The sequence below is a fragment of the Solanum pennellii genome, chromosome 7, assembly GCF_001406875.1.
Source record: "Solanum pennellii chromosome 7, SPENNV200".
NCBI lineage: Eukaryota > Viridiplantae > Streptophyta > Magnoliopsida > Solanales > Solanaceae > Solanum > Solanum pennellii.
Window position 1 is genome coordinate 65766090 of NC_028643.1, and position 4789 is coordinate 65770878.

The window sequence follows — 4789 nt, forward strand, 5'->3', positions numbered from 1 at the left end:
GCGAATAACTGGTGATCCTTGAGAGTCTGTAAAACAATTCTCAAATGACTCGCGTGTTCTTCCTCATTCCTATAGTAAATGAGGATATCATCAATGAAGACTATAACAAACAAGTCCAAGTACTGTTTGAACACTCTATTCACCAAATCCATGAAAGATGCAGGAGCATTGGTTAGTCCAAACGACATAACTACAAATTCATAATGACCATACCGAATTCTGAAGGTTGTTTTGGGAATGTCACTATCTCTGACTCTAAGCTGATGATAACCCGATCGGAGTTCTATCTTTGAGAAGTGTCTAGCACCATGAATTTGGTCAAGCAAGTCATCAATCCTGGGGATGGATACTTATTCTTGATTGTGACTTTGTTCAAGTGTCTATAGTCAATGCACATTCTGAGAGAACCATATTTCTTCCTTACGAACAAAACTGGCGCACCTCATGGTGAAATATTAGGTATGATGAAGCCCTTATATAGAAGGTATTTCAACTAATCTTTTAATTCCTTAAGCTCTGTTGGAGCCATTTTGTAAGGAGGAATAGAAATAGGATGGGTATTTGGAAGGAGATCAATTCCAAAGTCGATTTCTCTTTCGGGAGGGACTCCGGGAAGATCTTTTGGAAATACTTCTAGAACTCACAGACTACTGGAACTGACTCAAGAGTTGTGCTTTCAGAGCTAGAATCATTAACCCGAACTAGATGATAGAGATAACCCTTAGAGATCATCTTTCTAGACTTAAGGTAAGAGACGAATCGACCTATAGGTGCTAAACTACTACCCTTCCATTCTAAGATTGGTTCATCTGGAAATTGAAAATGAACAATCCTAGTTCTACAATCGATTGAGGCATAACAGGAATGTAACCAACCCATGCCTAGAATGACAGTAAAGTCTACCATTTCTAACTCTATAAGATCTGCTGAGAGACTGTGATAGCGCAATTTCTGTATACCTTTCTAGCTATAACTGGGCCACCAACTAGAGTAGAGACTGAGAAAGGTTCTGAGCGATTTTCTAGACTAACACCGAATTGGACTGCTATGTAAGGAGTTACAAAAGAAAGAGTAGCCCCTCAATCTAACAATGCATAAAAATTAAGGTCAAATACTCGTAACATACCAGTGAATACATCAGGAGAACCTTCCTGATCCTGGCGAGCCTGAAGAGCATACAACCTGTTCTGGCGCTGACCACCAATTGTACCAGATGAGTTACCCTGTTGAGTTGGGCAACTTGCTGGTGCTACTAAAATTGTACATTGAGCTCTACCATTACCGCCTCCTTGACCATGTCTAGAAGGACAATTCCTCAACCTGTGACAAGACTGACCTCACCCAAAACATCCCTCTTTTCCTGCAAGACACTTGCCCGGATGGTTCTTACCACACTTAGGGCAAGTGGGGTAAGTCTTGGTGCCTGAAACACTTCCCTGAGATTTAGAGCCTGGTGCTCTACCCTTCTGGTCATACCTATTCTTGGAGGATGGAACACTAGCTGACGAAGGGGATGGAGCTGAAAACTTCTGCTGACTCTGCGAGTGATTTCCACCACTCGATTTCTCCTGAGAATAGTCATAGTTTCCAGTCCTAGCCTTCTTATTCTCCTTAGCCTGTTCCCTAAGATTATCACCTTCAACCTGCTGAGCATGAGTCATAAGCCTAGAGATGTTCACATCTCCAAGTAACATATCACTTCTGCACTCAGTTTTCACCAAATCCGACACTCTATACAAAAAATTATTCTTCTGAGCCTTGGAGTCACCAACCATGTGAGGAGCATGCCTGGCGAGTTGGTTAAACTTCAGCCCATACTCTTGGACTGTCATGTTAACCTGCCTCAAGTTCATGAATTACTGAGCCTTTGCCTCTCTCAAATCTATTTGGAAAAACCTGTCGAGAAAAGTCTCATTAAAGCAATCCCAAGTGATAAGAGTTGCATTTGCACCCCTATTCTCCTTCCACTAAGTGTACCAAATATGAGCAACATTTTTTTCAATTGGTATGATGCCATCATTCCCAATGACTTGCATTACCTCAAAGATTTTCTTGATCTCATCAAAGAAATTCTGAGGATCCTCATTAGCTTACGATTTTAAAAATTCAGGCGGATTCATCCTAACAAAGTCACGGACCCTTGCTGCTATTGATCCACCATTTTAATTCACATGAGCATGAACCTAATTCTTGTAGTTAGTCATACTCTGATCCAACATTTGTATAGCAATTCTGAACTCAGCATTGGAGACTTCCTGATCTGGGAGTGGAGGAGTTGTGTTTGCATTTCTGGCATTCGCATTCCTAGCGTTAGCTCGACGATGAGGCATGATCTGAAACATAAAATGTCAAGTTAGAGTGGAGTAAGATCATACCTTACGCATGATAAGAATAACAAGAAAGTAAAGTTTTTACTAAAACACTTTGTAGACTCCCTCTCATTAGATGTGGTGCACTTCATACCCATGAAAAGGACTTTACTTAGTGCGGCTTTTCAGACATCCTAGGATTCTTGAACCTAGTGCTCTGATACCAAGTTTTGTCACGCCCCGAGCTACCCCCGAGACGCTGACACGGAACCTAGGACCACAAGTGATCCAAAGCTAACCCTGCTGGCATGATCATGAGCATACTAAAGATAATAAACTGAATGCGGGAAATAAATCATGATTTAAACTAAAAAGATGGAGAATACACATATTCTATAGTTGAGATATTTGAAACAATGAGTTTAATACAAAGAAGTTATTAACTCAACACTAAGCTGAAACTAACTATGTCTGAAAATAGCCTCTAAACTGTAATAGAAATACTGGGACAAGCCCCAGCTAAATCTAGCAAAAACTGAAAAAATAAAAGACTAAATACTGAAAAGAAACTCATGACTGTATTCCTCAGAGAATGAGGACTCACCACTGAATCTGTTGAACTGAAGATCGGAAATCGATCAATACGTGATCTAAGTACTGAAAACCTGAACCTACATCACGAGAATATGTAGAGCACGTATGCGTCAGTACTTGAAAGGTACTGAGCATTTAGGATAGAATAAAGCTGAAATAAAACATAACTGAACAAGCACAAAAGCAAGTATAATAACATGAACAGGATATACTAAATCTCTTGGCTAACTGAATGCAACGACAAATTTATAACATGCTGAAACTGAATACTGAGTATACTGATAAATGGTCAATGCAAGAGAGTCTGACTAAACTATGGGATATACTAATAACCGATAATAGAACCACATGAGCTAAATGTGGAGTCCAATGTATACGCCCCATCGAGAGGATCCAATATACCTTGCTAAAAGTATAAAGGCATGTTGGCGTGATCACTACACTAATTGCCAACAGAGGGGACTTACAACCTACTTGGCTAGTAGTTCTGGAACTAATTGGGTATGTTGAACCCTAGTCCAACTCGGTATTATGCTACTCCCATTGATTCATGTAGTCAAATGATTATGTCTGAATTTTCTATAAATACTGGATAGCTCAAAATTGAACATGCAAACTGAGAATGCAACATTTAATCTGATAATGATGTATTAAAAACTGAGGCATGTGTAGCTGAATAACTGAAATATTTGACCTAGCATGTGTAATTCAAGAACTAAAGAAATACAAAGCTAGGGTTCTGAAATTCATACGATAAACAGAATAATAACTTTACAAGATGATTTATATATTTAATAAATTCATAAGTCCTATCAAAGTTCTAGAAACCCTAGATTTAATCATGATGTGGGAATCAAGAATCTGACTGAAAACTAGGGACCCAATGGGTGAAAGGAACCCACTAGTGAAATCCAACATACCTGGTGATGAAATTTACGGAGAAACACTTAGACTTCAGGGCTGGAACCTTGTTGCGTTCTTGAACTAGGGTTCTTGACCTTTTTCTCCTTTCTTGCTTCTAATTTTCTAAGTTCATGATTAATGATTTGACTTAGGATAAGTTTTAATTATGTTTCTAGGCTTAAACTGACTAAAATCTAATGATTTAGGGTGAAAATGATGTATTTTAGGGTTTAAACAAAGTGAGAAAAGACCAAAAGACCCCTGAGTTAATTGTTGTCTGACCAAACGACGACATAGACAGACGGTCCATCGTTCTATCGATGGTCCGTAGGTTGGGCCTGTTCAACAAGCCTTTACTAAAACGGGCATAACTTTTTACACGGAGGTCTAATTTTAGCAAGGTCGGTGGCTATGGAAAGCTAATTCAATTATCTATATTTTGGTAGGTCGTGGACATCTAATTCATTTTGTGCTGAGAGTTATGATCATTTGAAGTTGATCCGATTGCATTTTCCCCCCTAACTGTCTACTAACTTCTACGTATAGTTAGACCTATGGTCCATAGGTCCATCTACGAACCGTGATGGTCAATCATGGTTCTTGTCAGATAATGGGTAAATGGAGTATTGATCAATGGATACAGACTACGAACCGTAGTATGACCTATGAACCATCGGTCCGTCCGTCGTTCGACAATTAGCCAAATTTTCTTGATTTAGATTTCGGGTGGTTTCTTACCCAATCGAGGGATGTGCGGGACAGACTGTAGGTCAGGCTACGTCCGTCGATGGACACTATCTGTTGCACCTGTAGATTTTATGAAAAACTGGTTTTTGGTCTATTTTGGATACGGGGTGCTACAGCTTTCCAGGAACAAGAGCTGCTAAAACTGGTGGTTTGGTCAAGTAAGACTGATTCTCTCAAAGGCATTACTATAAGTTTGGTCCCATTCAAAAGGAGTGCCCTTTTTCATAAGATGACTG